We start from the raw sequence: 18,475 nt of genomic DNA, 5'->3' as shown, positions 1-18,475 counted from the left end.
TCTGTAGAATGGTTTCCAAATGGCTATAGTGACGGCACGTGTTTCACTCCACTGGTGCTGACCCAGCACGTGGTGTGTTGTGGCCTAACAGGTGGTACTGCGTGCACTTCACTGGATTCTAATAGTGCTCTTTAGTGTTCTCAGAAAGTGTGCTAAGTCAGCCAGTTCTTCCGGTTTCAGAAACTCCGCCTTCAAGTTTCTATGAGAGTTCTACTTCGTATTCTTCTCCCTGCCAACAAACTAGTTAGTCTACTAACCACACTGTGGTCCCCCTGCTGTAAGCTGCAGCTGTAGTCGTGGTCCTAGATTCAGCTGCAGTCATCTGTATGAGCAGAGGTCGATATGGTCGCATCGACTCCTGTCATTACTTTTAGTTGTGACGGACTCTTCTGACGCCACTTTAGAGGTCAGAGCTGGTAGAAATCTGCCGTGAGCAGTGGATATGGGTTGTCAGAGGTCAGGAAGCCAGTAGTTCACCACCCTGGGCGTGGTTGTAGTGGAGTGTTGTGTGGATGCCTGGTTACTGAGCAATGTAGTGTCACGAAAACTGCATTGTTAACCATTCATTTTACAGCACAGCAAACTAAGACAGACGTGACGTTACCCAAAGTCGCCAACGCCACTAAGGCGTGAGTTGTGTATGGTCGGGAAGGAGGTGCTGCCGCCAACGAGTGATCTGTTGACAGTGACAACTTGCAGCGTCGCTAGGGCGGTAAAATGATGACACAAGCGAATCCTAAAGTACTCAGGATCCAGCAGTGGACAGCTGCCCACGATGGCAGCCACACAGACTAAAGGCAACCACTCTGCTCAGGGCAGAGTGCGATGGAGCGTGCAGAATCACGTCGTGTACCAAGCACAGTGCAGGCGTCCCTCAGCAACAGTGCCTGCCCACGCCACTGGAGGTGGTCAGCAGCAAAGTATCCCTCGCAAGTAAAGCTGCACGGCTTTGGGCTCGAACCCTAGATCACTATGGTAGAAGGCTGGCACAGGCTGGAAGTAGGCCTGCTGGTGACCCACTGGTTGAAGGTGCTCAGTCAGCAGGATAATACTGAGTGCAGATAGCAGACAGCTAGCAGATACCAAGACTGGAGGTGGTAGCTTGCAGACTCACGGCAGTCTGAAGAACAGCATAGACCTCCCCTCAAATCTGGCGGCTGTCCCACTACCGCCATCTGTATAATAATGAGAGATATTTATTTCGAGCCGAAGTAGTAGTCTTAGTTAGCATAGACCCTACCATACATTACCATTCACCAGCACATTAATAACTGACTTAGGAACGAAAACATAAATGAAGAAATATGAATGGATGGTCTTACGAAGGAAAACAGAGTGAACCAGCTGCACTAAAAACTACTCATTATTACTTATGAAGGTGGGTCAGATATAACACCAAGTTATGATCTAGTAATTAAACTGAACTCGTTATTACGTAAGGATCAGCTAAGGTTACATGGAAACCTCACGGCCACACTCTTACCAAAATATAAGAAGACACTCTAAAAATAAAGCGCTGCCACAAATGCCTCATTAACTTGTACATCCTCTCTCAGTAAAAGGACTCAGTTCGTGCACTATTTCACGTGAGTGGATATACCACGGCTGGTTGGTATGTTTCAGTTCTGTTTTATCGTCACTCCCTACAATTTGTCTCATTGACAAATGACAGTGTCAGTGGCATATGCATATTAAGCTTGTAGCTGGTGTTTTTGACACAGAAGTAACAATTAACACTGAACCCAGCATGAATCACAGATCTTGACAAAATGGGGAGGCTTTCATGCCTAAACAATACATATAACACTACCCTAGGTGCGACCACAACAGTAGGCTATCTGTGGAGAAGTCAGACTAACCCGTGGTTCCTGAAGAGGTGGAGCAGGCTGCTCAGAAGTTGCAAGGCCAACAGTCTGGATGATTCGCTAATATAGCCTTGCAACATCAGCCAACATGCCTTGCCCCGCTGGTACAGCGAACGGCTGAAAGAAATGAGAAACAACAGCCGTTACTTTTTCCCGAGGGCGTGCAGCTGTATTGTATAACTTAATGATGATGACATTCTCTTGGGTAAGGTACTCCAAAGGTAAAATAGTCTCTACTTGGATCGTTGGACGAGGACTACTCCGGAGGAAGTTTTCATTAGGAAAGAGATAAAAGGCATTCTTCGGGTTGTAAGCGTGCACTGTTAGATCCCTTGATCGGGTAAGTAGGTGAGACAGTTCAAAAAGGAAAATGGATAAGCTGAAGTTAGGTATAATGGAAGTCAGTTAAGTGTGTTGACAGGACAAACATGACTTATGGGCAGTTGCGTACAATGTTATGAGAAGAAAATGAAATAGGGGTCACGCAGGAGTAGGCCTAATAATAAAAAGCAAATAGGAATGCGGGTAAGCTACCATGAACATCATAGTGAAGGTAGACAGGAAGTCAACACTCACCACAGTAGATCAAGTTTATATGCCAACCAACTCCGAAGATCAGGAAATCATTGAAATGATGTATGATGAGATGAAGGAAATTCCCCAGGTAATTAAGGTAGACGAAAATTTAATTGTGATGAGTGAGTGGAATTCGGTAGTAGGAAAAGGAGAGAAGAGAAAATATTAGGAGAACATGGACTGGGGAAAGGAGTGAAAGAGGAAGCCGCCTGGTAGGATTTTTCATAGAGCATGATTTATTCATCTCTAACACTTCATTTAAGAATCAAGGATGAAGACTGTATACGTGGAAGAGACCTGGGGACGATGGAAAGTTTTAAGTTCTCAAGTTGACTGTATAATGGTAAAACAGAGATTTAGAAATTATCAGATTTTAAACTGTAAGACTTTCCCAGGTGCTGATGCGCACTCTGTCCATAAATTATTGGTTTTGAACTGCACATTGAAGCTGAATAGATTACTGCAGTGGTAGAAAATTAAAGAGACGGATAATCTGAAGGAGCCTGAGGTTGCAGACAGTTTCAGGTAACGTCGGACTGAAACTGGTGAAAGGAATACAACAGTTGACGAATGCGTAGTTTTGAGAGATGAAGTACTGAAGGCGGCAGAGGATGACGTATGTAGAAGACAAGGGCTAGTAAAAATCGTTGTATAATGGAAGAAATATTGAATTTAACTGATGAAAGTAAAAAATTTAAAAATGCAGCAACGAAAGTGAATATAGACGTCTAAAAACTGAGACCGGCAGAAAGTGCACATTGGCCAAAAAGGAACAATGAGAGAACAAATGCAAGGCTCTAGAAGCATACATAACTAGGGGAAAGACACAGACTGCCTGTAGGGACATTAAAGGGACGTTTGGAGGAAAAAAAAGCAAGAGTGTGAATATCAAGATCACTGATCTCAGACCAGTAACAAGAAAAGAAGTGCAAGGAAAGATGGAAAGAATATATGTATGGTCTATGTAAGGGGAAAAAATGAGAGAGATACTTAAGTAGGTGAGGATAAGATGCGAGGTACGATACTACGAGAATAATTTGACAGAACAGTGGAAGATTTATGTGGTAGCAAGGCCCATGGAATAGACGAAAGCCCTCGGATTATTGAAATTCTTGTGAGAGCCAACCATGGCAAAATTACTCCACCTGGTGTGCAAGATTAGTGAAATAGGTGAAATACCCTCATAATTTAGTAAGAATTAATTAATTCCAATTTCATAAAAAGCAGGTGCTGGAAGATAGAAATACTATCGGAACATTAATATAATAAGCCACAACTACAAAATATTGACACGAATTATTTACAGAAGAATGGAAAAAGTGGTAGAAGCGGACTTCAGAGAAGATCAGTTTCGATTGCGGAGAAATATAGGAACAGGTGAGGCAGTGCTGACCTGCGACTTAACCTACAAGACAGGCTGAACAGAGGTAAATTTGTGTTTATAGCATTTGTAGATTTACAGAAAGCTTTTAGAAGTGTTGATCGGATTACGCTCTTTGACATTTTTTAGGCATCACGGGTTAACTACAGGGAGCGGATGCTTATCTACAACTTGTACAGAAATTATACTGCAGGTATAATGGTCGCAGAACATGAAAGGGAAGCCATAGTGGAGAAGGGAGTGGGGCAGTGCTGTAATATATCGCCCATGTTATCCAATTTGCACATTCAGCAAGCAGTGAGGGAAACTACAGAGAAATACAGAAAGGTAAATAGAGTTCAAGGGGGAGAAATAAAACTCTGCGATTTGGCGATGACATTGTAATTCTGTTAGTGACAGTAAAGGACTTGGAGGAATAATTGAAAGGAATTGACAGTGTCTTGAAAGGAAGATATAAGATGAACAACAACAAAAAACAGCACAAGGATAATGGAATGTAATCAGATTAAGATAGATGATGCTAAGGGAATTAGTGAAATATCTTCCGGTAGCTGAAGAAGAGAGGATATTAAATGTTGCAAGAAAAGAATTTCTGGAAAAGAGGAATCTGCCAACATCTAATATCAATTAAAGTGTTTGCAAGTCTTTTCTGAAGGTGTTTGTCTGAACTACAGCGTTATACGGAAGGAAAACGTAGATGACATGTAGTTCAGACAAGAAGAGAATAGAAGCTTTGAAGTGTGGTACTATAGAAGACTCCTGAAGATTAGTTGGGTAGATCACGTAAATAATAAGGAGGTACTGAATGGAGCTGGGGATACAAGAAACTGGTGGCACAATTTGTGTATAAGAAATGATGGGTTGATAGGACACATCATGAGGCATCAAGGAATAGTCAGTTTGGTACTGGATGGAAGTGTAGGTTTGGGGTAGGGGTGTCGAAAAGTTGTAGAGGGAGAACAAGGCTTGAATATAGTAAGCAGATTGAAATGAATGTAGGTTATGGTAATTATGCAGAAACGAAGATACTTGCACAGGACACACTAGCATGGAAAGCTGCATGAAGCCAGTCTTTGAACTGAAAATAATAACAACAAAACAACAACAACAACACACCAACATTAAAATATCTTCATTAAGTGAAGCTTGCGTGCCTCAACGATACAGATAGCCGTACCGTAGGTGCAACCACAACGGAGGGGTATCTGTTGAGAGGCCAGCCAAACGTGTGGTTCCTGAAGAGGGGCAGCAGCCTTTTCAGTAGTCGCAGGAGCAACAGTCTGGATGATTGACTGATCTGGCCTTGTAACACTGACCAAAATGACTTTGCTGTTCTGGTACTGCGAACGGCTGCAAGCAAGGGGAAACTAGAGCCGTAATTTTTCCCGAGGGCAAGCAGCTTTACTGTATGATTAAATGATGATGGCGTCCTCTTGGGTAAAATATTCCGGAGGTAAAATAGTCCCCCATTCGGATCTCCGGGCGGGGACTACTCAGGAGGACGTCGTTATCAGGAGAAAGAAAACTGGCGTTCTACGGATCGGAGCGTGGAATGTCAGATCCCTTAATCGGGCATGTAGGTTAGAAAATTTAAAAAGGGAAATGGATAGGTTAAAGTTAGATATAGTGGGAATTAGTGAAGTTCGGTGGCAGGAGGAACAAGACTTCTGGTCAGGTGAATACAGGGTTATAAATACAAAATCAAATAGGGGTAACGCAGGAGTAGGTTTAACAATGAATAAAAAAGTAGGTGTACGGGTAAGATACTACAAACAGCATAGTGAACGCATTATTGTGGCCAAGATAGACACGAAGCCCACGCCTACTAGAGTAGTACAAGTTTATATACCAACTAGCTCTGCAGATGATGAAGAAATTGATGAAATGTATGTTGAGATAAAAGAAATTATTCAGATAGTGAAGGGAGACGAAAATTAATAGTCATGGGTGACTGGAATTCGTCAGTAGGAAAAGGAAGAGAAGGAAACATAGTAGGTGAATATGGACTGGGGCTAAGATATGAAAGAGGAAGCAGCCTGATAGAATTTTGCGCAGAGCGTAACTTAATCATAACTAATACTTGGTTTAAGAATCATGAAAGAAGGTTGTATACATGGAAGAACCCTGGAGATACTAAAAGGTATCAAATAGATTATATAATGGAAAGACAGAGATTTAGGAACCAGGTTTTAAATTGTATGACACTTCCAGGGGCAGATGTGGACTCTGACCACAATCTATTAGTTATGAACTGTTGACTAAAACTGAAGAAACTGCAAAAAGGTGGGAATTTAAGGAGATGGGACCTGGTTAAACTGAAAGAACCAGAGATTGTACACAGTTTCTGTGAGAACATAAGGGAACAATTGACAGGAATGGGGGAAAGAAATACATTAGAAGAAGAATGGGTAGCTTTGAGGGATGAAATAGTGAAGGCAGCGGAGGAGCAAATAGGTAAAAAGACGAGGGCTAGTAGAAACCCTTGGGTAACAGAAGAAATATTGAATTTAATTGATGAAAGGAGAAAATATAAAAACGCAGTAAATGAAGCAGGCAAAAAGGAATACAAACGTCTCAAAAATGATATCGACAGGAAGTGCAAAATGGCTAAGCAGGGATGGCTAGAGGACAAATGTAAGGATGTAGAGGCTTATCTCACTAGGGGTAAGATTGATACTGCCTACAGGAAAATTAAAGAGACCTTTGGAGAAAGGAGAACCGCTTGCATGAATATCAAGAGCTCAGATGGAAACCCAGTTCTAAGCAAAGAAGGGAAATCAGAAAGGTGGAAGGAGTATATAGAGGGCCTATACAAGAGCGATGTACTTGAGGACAATATTATGGAAATGGGAGAGTATGTAGATGAAGATGAAATGGGAGATATGATATTGCGTGAAGAGTTTGACAGAGCACTGAAAGACCTGAGTCGAAACAAGGCCCCCGGAGTAGACAACATTCCATTAGAACTACTGACAACCTTGGGAGAGCCAGTCCTCACAAAACTCTACCATCTGGTGAGCAAGATGTATGAGACAAGCGAAATACCCTCAGACTTCAAGAAGAATATAATAATCCCAATCCCAAAGAAAGCAGGTGTTGACAAATGTGAAAATTACCGAACTATCAGTTTAATAAGTCACAGCTGCAAAATACTAACGAGAAATTCTTTACAGACGAATGGAAAAACTGATAGAAACCGACCTGGGGGAAGATCAGTTTGGATTCCGTAGAAATGTTGGAACACGTGAGGCAATACTGACCCTACGACTTATCTTAGAAGAAAGATTAAGGAAAGGCAAACCTACGTTTCTAGCATTTGTAGATTTAGAGAAGGCTTTTGACAATGTTGATTGGAATACTCTCTTTCAAATTCTGAAGGTGGCAGGGGTAAAATACAGAGATCGAAAGGATATTTACAATTTGTACAGAAAGCAGATGGCAGTTATAAGAGTAGAGGGGTATGAAAGGGAAGCAGTGGTTGGGAAGGGAGTGAGACAGGGTTGTAGCCTATCCCCGATGTTATTCAATCTGTATATTGAGCAAGCAATAAAGGAAACAAAAGAAAAGTTCGGAGTAGGTATTAAAATCCATGGAGAAGAAATAAAAACTTTGAGGTTCGCCGATGACATTGTAATTCTGTCAGAGACAGCAAAGGAATTGGAAGAGCAGTTGAATGGAATGGACAGTGTCTTGAAAGGGGGGTATAAGATGAACATCAACAAAAGCAAAACGAGGATAATGGAATGTAGTAGAATTAAGTCGGGTGATGCTGAGGGAATTAGATTAGGAAATGAGACACTTAAAGTAGTAGCCCGCATCTCGTGGTCGTGCGGTAGCGTTCTCGCTTCCCACGCCCGGGTTCCCGGGTTCGATTCCCGGCGGGGTCAGGGATTTTCTCTGCCTCGTGATGGCTGGGTGTTGTGTGCTGTCATTAGGTTAGTTAGGTTTAAGTAGTTCTAAGTTCTAGGGGACTGATGACCATAGATGTTAAGTCCCATAGTGCTCAGAGCCATTTGAACCATTTGAACTTAAAGTAGTAAAGGAGTTTTGGTATTTGGGGAGCAAAATAACTGATGATGGTCGAAGTAGAGAGGATATAAAATGAAGACTGGCAATGGCAAGGAAAGCGTTTCTTAAGAAGAGAAATTTGTTAACATCGAGTATAGATTTAAGCGTCAGGAAGTCGTTTCTCAAAGTATTTGTATGGAGTGTAGCCATGTATGGAAGTGAAACGTGGACGATAAGTAGCTTAGACAAGAAGAGAATAGAAGCTCTCGAAATGTGGTGCTACAGATGAATGTTGAAGATTAGATGGGTTGATCACATAACTAATGAGGAGGTATTGAATAGAATTGGGGAGAGGAGGAGCTTGTGCCACAACTTGACTAGAAGAAGGGATCGGTTGGTAGGACATGTTCTGAGACATCGAGGGATCACCAATTTAGTACTGGAGGGCAGCGTGGAAGGTAAAAATCATAGAGGGAGACCAAGAGATGATTACACTAAGCAGATTCAGAAGGATGTAGGTTGCAGTAGGTACTGGGAGATGAAGAAGCTTGCACAGGATAGAGTAGCATGAAGAGCTGCATCAAACCAGTCTCAGGACTGAAGACCACAACAACAACAAGTGAAGAAAAGGGGTACAATTGCGGAGACACAATATTGCAGCTAATTTAAAGTAAAATCACTGTCAATAATATTACAATTTAGTTTTATCATTACAAGTATTAACGCTTTCACGGACACATTTTTTTAACAACACAGTGAAGATAATTCTTTTGCTATCCTATTAGAAATGTGAGCAAATGACTATATTTATTTTTTGATAATTTTGTTTTGTGATTTAGGACCAAAAACTGTGGTGGTACCTGTATCACTATGGCACCTATGTGAGGTATCAAAACTGGTGGTAATTGGATTTCCCACTTCCCTTTTGTGTGTTGTTATTTGTTACTATGAGTTGTAAAAATGTAATGGACATTGTTTTCTGTTTTTATTTTATGTGTACTTTTACTTTAATAAAAAAAATTTTCGTTACTGATATTAAAGTTTACTTGGCACATTGTGAAAACAATTCCTGAAACTTTATCATGCAATAAAGATACGAGCTGATACAGGTCACAATAATGTACGTGGCAAGAAACAGAAACCACAGCTGATGCAACGGACTGCCACTACATGCCAGGAGCTTACGGAAGTAGTAACGCATATTCCTTTTAACACCGCAAAGAATTTCGTTTAGCGGGAAGTATATCCCCCATGGCCCGTGAAAGGGTTGATAAGAACTAACATAGTAATCGCGCTACACTAGGAGAGAAGTACACAGGATAATGAACTAAGTGAACATCATCAGAGACAATTACAAAAGTTTCAAAGTTGTAACATTTCATGATTTTTCCATGTTCATAGGATTAACTAAATAATGAGATAATTTGTCTGAACAATAAAGGAAAATCAAGTTGAATTAGTGCACAGAGTGAATTGCATAAGGCATAATATTCATTTCGTCATCACATCCACAATATACACAAAAACGTCCTCGGTACTTTCTGAGTGACATGTCACTGTGTTTCTTCTGTGGTGCGTCCTATATACGAACATGCTACGTACATTATCTACATTAATAACACGTAGCAAAAATATTAAATTCGGTGAGGGCACACAGTATAAATATAACGTAACGCAACGTGACGTTACCCGCGATCAGCTCCATCGGACATCGCGATAAAGACTTCACATGCTTTCGATAGGTACCTTAAAATAGTAATGCAATTCCAGTCCAGTGTTTGTTTTCACCTTCATTCATCTCATAATTCAAAAGTGTATGTATAAACCTCTAGGCGGAAGTTAGAGCTTCATTACTGTGCAGAAAAGAACACAACACTACACTCTGTCACATATTGTCGTTCCACAGTCGTCTGTCCAAAAGTAAAACAGTTTTTTACTGCACCATCTCCCAACAGAGCTGCATTCTCCTGCCTCTTGCCCCAAGCACCATCACATTCAAACTCAGAGCCAGTTCATTCTACAACTTCCTTCCTCCATAAAACGCTTCTTCTAACTGAGAGAGGTGCTCTTTGTTCGAGCCCCTACATTTTGCGCAAAACGACGTCAGGCGACTCTGTGTCCCCCAATCATCCGCCTGGAAACACCTCCGGTTCTTTGCAGGCTGGCGTGGGCTTGTCGCCTGCTCTAGTTGGCACAAAGGAGCCGCCACCATCCCACGCTTCCCTCTCATTTCCAGAGGACCCTCGGCCATCAGCCGCCACCTGAGGAATGCAGGTTTTTCGCTCCGTTCCGGCTTCTGGAACTCTGCAAGGCATCTTCTTGTGTCTTAAAACTGGCCTCGCGCCAGTAAAACACTGATAGACAATGTATTATACCGTAGCTCTGCTATTATTAATACACATGACTCCTCTACAGTGGGTATATACGTAAGATATTAACTCTAAATGTGTATGACACCATTATAGATTTCGGTACAACATTTTTGGTAGGTAGCAGAACACAAACGGAGAAGTATTGTAAACACTTGTTTACTAATTGCTTTCAACAAGAAAACGTTGTAGACGACGACAGACAAGTAGCTAGGACGACTGGAACCATTGATTACTGGCAGTAATTATACTACAGAACACGTAGTGAGCTACAGTGTTTGAGAGCTCCTGCAAGAAACCGTACGTTGAAGACGACATGAGACGCTGTGATTTGCCGTGTCTTAATATCATTTACAAATAAAAGGCCGAATTTCAGAAGTGAATGAAATAACAACTTCCTCGAGTTTTGGTGAAGCTTTTAAATAGGGAAATGTCGAAGACCACATTTATACCAGAAATTAAGGGACAATGACAATACTGTACGCCATGTAATTCGAAAACTAACGTATATATCTTTGATTCTACTAATGGCTACAATTGTAATCAGGCAGGTTTGTTATGCATAAAATGAATATAATAATAGTGAATATAACTTCCATCAGCGAGTAGGTAGCGCTACTCTAAATAGATTTTTATCTTAATATGGAGAATAAAAATTGCTTATTCTCTTATTACTTTATGTTCAAGTAACTGAGTTAATAGTTATTTTGTATATTTACGACCGATTTTGATGCTCGGAACCCTTATCGCTATGTGCATCAATACAAATAAGTTACAGTCGCCTGCATAGTGATGCAGATGTAAAGCGCAGGGAAGACTTTATAAATACAAATATGCCATTTAATCTCTCCACAATCTGAATCTAATTATTTAAGTATGTCACATCGCAAGTGATAGTGGTGTGCGTGTGTGTGTGTGTGTGAGAGAGAGAGAGAGAGAGAGAGAGAGAGAGAGAGAGAGAGAGAGGGAGAGAGAGAGGGTAAAGTGACATCATGATTTCAATGCCACCATCGCCCGTTATACCAAAATCAGCAGCTCGAGCTAAACTAACTATAAGCGATAGAAAATTGTGACTTTACTAGTGTCTGTAACAGTTATTTAGTCATATGGTAACTGTTGTAAAACATCGTAGGTATAGAAACATAGCATACATCTACATTACAAGACGTTAACGTAAGTAGGCCCCTCTATCGTACCTACAGATAAAAGAGCATATACTTCCAAAGCTTTCTGTGATGTAACCTAGGATTAAAGATACATGGTATACGTAGATTTGACAATGCTGAAAATTATGGATATATCTCATACATCTCGCACTAAATAAGTAGGAAAGAAAGTTAAACATGTTGTCACACGCTACAACCACCCCACAAGAGAAGTGGCGGATCGTCAGAAGTGAGTACATGTACGTGGTTTCTAGCAAAGACGGTTAATATGTGGTACGGCTAACAGATTCATCACAGTATGCGAGAAAAATGACGCAGCCACTGGAAACCCACTGCGAAGCTGAAGTACGCGGGACAGTACAACTCAAATGGACGAAATGTCTAAATTGCCCAATTGCCCACAGATAAGCCGTGAAATTCTGGCAGTATATGGACAAAATACAGTGTCGCATATAACTGTAGTGAATCTGTGCCAGCTGAAGTCCTTACGGCTCAACGACGTGGGCAGTCTGGTACACTTTGAATTTGAATGCTGTCACAGACCTTTTTTAAAGGTCATCCTAAAAGCTATGCATGACGTCACTGATCATCTTCAACTCATGACATTGTCAGTGACATTTTCATCCTTATCTATGAGAAGCTACATCCCTTATCCCTCCCCTCCCCTCACCTAATTTCCAGCCAATCATAACGCTGTGTTAAAAATCCAATATGGCGAAAATAGCATAACTATCTCCAAGAAACCTCACTGTGCAGTACTCCTCACCTCAAGCCAATCGTAATATATAAAAACCAAGATGGCGGAACTGCCAAACTGAATTAACGGAAGACGTAAGAATCCTTCCCCTTCACCCCCCCCCCCCCCCCCCATGCCCCATATGTCCAGCCAATCACAGTGCGGTATTAAAAGTCGAAGATGATGGAAGCAAACCAACTGTGCTTTATTTCCAATGCCCCTTCTTCTATGACTCCAACCAATCAGGGTGCCGTATTAGAAAAGAGTCCAGTTGTAGAAATAGTGTCAAATTATCCTGTTTCTGATGTTCCCCTTCTCCTCCTACTCCTTCCAACCTATCAGAGTGTCAAAGTGTAGTATTTAAATGATACATAAAAATTCTGTCAAATTACATTATTTCTCACGTACACTTCATTCTCCTCTTTTCAACCAAAGAGCACAGTATTGAAATGAAGTCAGATTACATAATTTTTGATCTACAAATCAAGCTAGGCCCTTTCTTCACCTCTTACCCTCCTTATCTCCAGCCAATCAAGATGATGGAAACAGATTAATTGTGTGTGCTAAATAGCTTTTCGACCCTCTCCTCTTTGCAACCAATCAAAATATATTATTAGAAAATAGCCCAAGAAATAAAGAAAAAATATTTCCCAGATATGCAGTAAAAATTTACGTAACCGTAAGTTTAAAAATCAGAGATACATTCGTTATTTCGGCGAAAGTCAAATACTTATGACTTAATATTAAAGTTAACCAAAGTCAAAGTTACGCATTACTAACCAAAATATACATTCCTCCACTTTCTATTCAAATGACTCAAAGGTCAAAACTATGCATTATATACGCACACACACACACACGCACACACACACACACACACACACACACACACACACACACACACATCCGTATTTGAGTCGTCAAATATACTATACACTCCTTAAACACACATGTGATCAAAAATCAGCTATTCTCAATTTTCCCTTAAACTGCAACAAATTTCCCACGAAATTTCTTCTGTACTGTCTCATCATTTAAATTCCCAAAGTCTCATCTCACATTCGTATTTCTGCACATATTTCCATATCTGTCTTATAATTAAATGTAATCTCTCATAACGTTTTGCGAAAAAGTATAAATACTACATTCTTCGTCAGCAACTCAGAGTTTACACGTTGCTTAGCGTCAGTTCAGCTCCTCTCCTCCCGCTGCCAGGTAGACAGAGCAGTACAGTGCCGAGATAGGCAGATAGCTCTGCACATGTCACCTATCGTGATAAGACTTAAGCAGCTGAGAGACACTTGCTAACGTTGTGTGCAAACAGACCATACAGGTAGAAAATTCAAACACAAGAAGATACAGTACACACAAAATTTATTACAAAGCTACAGTTTTTCCTCATATAGCTCCATTACTTATATTTCTATGATATTCAAATTACATTTTTAAGTATTTACATTTTTACAATAAAAATCGCGTATTTACATGATATATAATCAGTTTTTCAAGTATGTACAATATTTTACATTTTTTGAGGGCTTGAATTTTTTCAGTAAAAGTCTGTCAGGTATTTAGACAATCAATAATCATCATTTTCCCCTGTAATTGTCTGATTTATAAAAATTTTCAAGTACTTTCGTAAGTATAATATTAACCAATCATGTACTTTACATTATAAATTATCATATTTTTTTCAAATATTTAATACTTTTTACAATCATTATCATCATTTTAAATACAGTTATGTCCTCAGGTTAGCGTATTTACCTTGTGTGGAAGTATATAGCGTTTGTCATCCTGGGCAGACAAAAAGAGTTTAAGTTGTTTAACAGTCGAAACAACATGCTGCTTCGAGCGAGCGACAAATTGCACAGTAGTTTTCACTTATGAATCCAGGACACAAGTGCACGTAATCGTCAATGGTGAGCCTATTTGCAGACGATTGTTTTATACCTTCTGCTGTGTGCATTGTGCGCCCACACTCGGTTTCAACCGCATACATTTTCGCACACAGGTCCACAAATTCTGCGACAGGTTCACCATTCAGTTCGTGTTCCATCAAACCAACCATTTTTTTTATTCACCTACGGAAACCCTGGAAATGCCGCCATATCTAATGTTGTGTGCAAGTAACTCCTGGCATCCTAATGGTTATTGGCAGTCTTGATGTTGTATAAGACTATCAGTGTTTGTGGAGCACAGTTTCACACAGGATTTGGTGGGAATTTGTTCAGTACATATTCACAATGTGTATGGAAAAGCAGCATTTTTGAAGTATCTGAAATGGACATCCCCACTGAGACTGTTTTGTCGAAGACGACATTATGTCAGTGAAGTTCAGTGGTGACAAGATTTTCGTTAAAAAAGGCGCACCACTGAATATTATTTTTTGAAGTTAATGTAGCCGTTTCGTATATGCCGTCCCATGACGCTGCAAGTCTCATGTCCCGCATCTTTCGCTTACTGTATTTTGCATGGGTTTCCCGAACACGGCATTTTTCGTGAATTTGAAACCCACAACAAACGCTAGGACCACTGCCCACCGTGACCTTGGATGCCGCCTGGTTGTGCTGCGGGCACATGACGCGGTGAGAAATATATCTAAGCGGAGAAGAGACGAACGGGAGATCGCCCTAGCGAAGATATGGGCTGAAAATGGGGAACTCCATTGAGATAAGCAACTTTGACAAAGGGCAGATTACTATTATGACGATGCTGTGAAGAGGATCCCGAAAAGGGCGAAGCTGGTCAAGTGTTGACGTACTACTGTAGTGAGCATCTACAGAAAGAGGTAGGACAGTGAAACTACCACTAGGCGCTAAATGGTTGTACATCCACGACCCTTCACACAACATAGGTTTCGGAGGCTTGTCTGCTCTGTAAAGTAGGGTAGACGGTGATCTATGGCATCTCTGCCGAAAGAGCACAATGCTGGTGCGCCCACATGTGTTTCGGAGCACACCGTTTATCGTACGTTGTTGAAAATGGAGCTCCGCAGCACATCGAAAACACACTGACGGCTTCGAACCACTTGTGTCTTTTCATGCTTGATATCTTTCTGACAGCACTGTCATCCTTCAGCAGTATAACTGTCGGTGTCTCGCAGCCAGAACCGTGCTAGAGTGGTTTGAGGAACACACTGATGTCTCGGCGACCAAATTTGCCTAATGTAAATCCTATGGAACCCACGGGAGTCGAAAATCGGATGCCATTACTGCGTACGTTATTTATGCAAATTACACGACCTATGACTAGACATCTCATTCCACGTACCTACACAAACCTACCAACAAACTGTCGCATCCATAGAATCAGTGATGTATTTCGTTACAAAGACGGACAAAGAAGCAACTAACAGGTGGCCATAATGTTTTGTATCGTAAGTGTATAATTACAATCAGTTGTTCTCATACCGTAGATTATACACACAACAATGCTCAGCCCTTGGCTCAGATTCGATCCCATGTCACATGTCCAGTTTTTGTATCGCTCTCTTCTTCAGTTTTAGAAAAACAAACGGAGAGGACATTTGGCGATACCGTCATTGATGGGTCGCTTGAGTTTCCGCCCACAAAGGCCTGATTGGCTAACTTCAATGCTTATTAACTCGGAAACGGTAAAACGCATCGAATTTCTTTTTCTTAACAATAGTTTCTCAGTACAAACTACCCTGCAACTTCCTTAAAAGCTTTACAGACTGTCCTGACGAGCCTGTATAACACCTGTACACAAGGGTCTTCTGAATGCAGATTTCGTATCGAGCCATTCGAGATAATCATTTAATTTAGTATGTTCTGCTGCTGGTCTAGCCGTTATAATAATCGTATTACTAGGTTAGCCGACGAAAGCTCCAGTCTACCGACGTGACTGTCTTCTTCTTCTGCAGATTCTCACTGCTGCTAATGCTGCTTCTTGTTGTTGTAGATTTCCTAGCTTCTCGAGCAGACCACTGCTTGATCAGGAGGCTCATAGAAACTTCACTGTTCGATGAGGATGACCACAGATTCCGTAACATTAAATAAGAGAAAAACCTTATTCGTTGATATGGGCCGGCCTTCGTGGCCGAGCGGTTCCAGGCGCTTCAGTCCGGAACCGCGCGACCGCTACGGTCGCAGGTTCGAATCCTGCCTCGGGCATGGATGTGTGTGATGTCCTTAGGTTAGTTAGGTTTAAGTAGTTCTAAGTCCTAGTTGACTGATGACTTCAGATGTCCCATAGTGCTCAGAGCCATTTGAACCATTTTTCATTGATATGAGAAACGTAATGCCTGAATGATAGTGTGCATAATAAGAAGAATACTTAGATATGTTTCTCAAATTTCCGAATCCCAACAGCCCTTTTAGTGCAGGAAAACTCTACTCCTTCTTGTTCAGGTATTTTTTATTTCCCAGCTGTTCCAGGAGCTCAAAGGAGATGTTTACATTTCTGAAGTTTCTCCAGAAATGGGTTCTGCGAGGTGATACTGGACTGTCTTAATATCCTGGAAAAAATTTTGGCGGAGGATTGCCTTGGAAATTTCTTTGCGAAATCAGAGCTTTTGTATCCTCAAAAACCCCACAGATTCGGTACCAGTCCACAGATTATGTAACATTAGATGAGAAGAAAATATGTGTATTCATACAGATGGTAAACAGAATGGCTGCATGCCAGTATGTGTAATAAGAAGAATAAGTTACTTACATTTTTTCTTAAATTTCTGGCACCTAATTGCTTTATGTGCAGCAAAGCTAAATCTCTTTCTTTTTTCCCCGCAGATGCTCCAAGAGCTCAAGAAAAAAGATTTTCACAGCCCAAGTGTAAAGCCGGATTTACTTCTGTAAGTTGTAATCACTGTTATTTATACACCTCGAATACTTCCGGGAGATCATTGCTGCTGCTGCAAGTTCTTACCTCATGTGCGCTCGCAGGTTCCGTAACACTAAGAGAAAAAACATCCGTTCGTAGATACGATAAGCAAAATATTTGAATAAAGGACTAGATAAACAGAAGAATAATTACATTCATTTCTTCGTCGAATTTCCGGCTCTGCTATCTCAGCTCGCAACTGATCCCACGACGTTCACCGTCCCAACGATTCAGCATCGAATAAAAGATACTACGCGAGTTTTCTTCCTTTTATAGCCCCACTTCACTCCTGAGTTACCAAAGATTTCTTATCTCGTGCTTTAAATCAGAGCAACAGCGCATATTCGCAGGAACTCCAGTTACTCACCAAGTATGGGCTAACGCAGACTTATTCCGAGACAAGAAAGAGGCGGGCTGAAGCTTGTTCCCACAGCTTTTTACTCAGGGGCTTATCGCACTCAGCTTGTGTCTAGACTCTAGAAGCAGAGGACGCATGCTGTTTTTAACGAAATCGCAGTGAATAGTTTTAAAACAGTATATATCTGCACATATTATAAAAATGGATGTATGTATATGTGTACGTTCCACATTTACTCCTACATCAGTGGACCGATTGTAACCAAATTTAGTACACGTATCCTTTACTGTCACGCAGAAATTTCTGTGAATGTAATAACCAAGTATCTAACAAAGTTCAGGAGATATTATGTCATAAACAATGATAAGTGTGAAAAATCGCTGTATTATACATGACGTTTAAATTTATTACTTACGTGCTACTAACTACATTCGCAATAAATTTTGCAGACGGTATGCACGTATGCCGATAAATGCACCTACAATATTAAATCGTGGTACTACACTCAGTTGAGGAGGTTTGACGTCATAAACAATGAGGTGCCTGAAAAGCTTCCGCATAATGCATGACGTTTAAATTTGTTACTTCTTTGCTCTTAACTGTATTCACAATATATTTCTCAGACGGCATTCGCATATGCCGCTGAATCTACCTATACAAATATACTATTGTAAGAAGCAGAGTTGAAGAAATATGACATCATAATCACTGGTATTTGTGAAAAATAGCACGTCATACATGAAGATTTAATACAGTTATTTTTGGCTACTAAGAAACTCCTAAAGCCGAGTCAGCTAAAGGAGATCCCTGACACATATCAGCGTTTTTGAAAGCTTTCAACTGCGAAATGCAAACGACTGTACACAAAAACCGTCTTTAGAGCTATTAAGAGGCATTGCCGTAGAGAGGTTTACAAAATCTCGTTGTAGACACGCGAAGCAGCTGCTCACAGTGACAGGAAACCGTTTTATAATTTCAAAAGCGTTTCTACGAATGCATTGAAATGAAGTTCTTTTTTTACATCACACTACAAACACAGACCATTTCTGGTTTTCGTGGCTAATAGAACATTTGGAAAGTGAATAGCAGGCAATGACTGATTTGTCCGCTGGTTTGTATATACAAATAATAACGAAACCCAACGATAACACACAGAATTTCAGAGCCAATG

The 18,475-nt window shown here is 40.7% G+C and overlaps 1 long non-coding RNA gene across 1 annotated transcript; it reads right to left on the bottom strand.

The window, feature by feature from the left end:
- Positions 1-1,904: 1,904 nt before the first annotated feature.
- Positions 1,905-17,170, bottom strand: LOC124555799. Its single transcript, XR_006968588.1, has 3 exons — positions 17,100-17,170; positions 16,992-17,019; positions 1,905-1,982 (listed from the first exon to the last, which is right to left on the bottom strand). It is a non-coding gene; the product is annotated as an uncharacterized LOC124555799 (long non-coding RNA).
- Positions 17,171-18,475: the final 1,305 nt, after the last annotated feature.

Source organism: Schistocerca americana, chromosome X (genome assembly GCF_021461395.2).
Source record: "Schistocerca americana isolate TAMUIC-IGC-003095 chromosome X, iqSchAmer2.1, whole genome shotgun sequence".
Lineage (NCBI taxonomy): Eukaryota > Metazoa > Arthropoda > Insecta > Orthoptera > Acrididae > Schistocerca > Schistocerca americana.
Note: the sequence above shows the minus strand (reverse complement) of the source record. Positions and strands in the feature narration are given on the sequence as shown.